Here is a 417-nt window from a genome sequence, read left to right as displayed (position 1 = left end):
AAAAAAATTAATACTGCAATTCGAAGAATAGTCACAATCTGCCTAATTGTCAGGTTGTTAATATGGCGACAAAAAAGTGACAATGAAACTACATACTTCCTTTGTATCATGTTTACATATGATCAATTTGCTTTTTTGGTGTCGCATACAAATGTTAAGTCGTTTATTGTTTTAATGTAAAAAAAACACGTTATTAAGTTTGGCCTCTTCGCAGCTGTAGCAAGAGAACCCATTACAAAATTAAAAATAATGGTTATACATAAAAGTTCATTAAACTCCAATTCAAAAACACAAAATTAAGGTAGTAGTTATACATAAAAGTTCATTCAACTCGAATTCCTTTCAAAAATATGTATGTATGTTGGAAATCAAAAACCGCCTTTAATAGGCATCTTCTTATTAAACTGCCACACGTCT

This window comes from Rhagoletis pomonella, unplaced genomic scaffold (genome assembly GCF_013731165.1).
Source record: "Rhagoletis pomonella isolate Grant_MI unplaced genomic scaffold, Rhpom_1.0 Rhpom_scaffold_00011, whole genome shotgun sequence".
Taxonomy (NCBI): Eukaryota; Metazoa; Arthropoda; class Insecta; order Diptera; family Tephritidae; genus Rhagoletis; species Rhagoletis pomonella.
The sequence above is the reverse complement of the archived record's forward strand: the minus strand, read 5'-3'. Positions refer to the sequence as shown.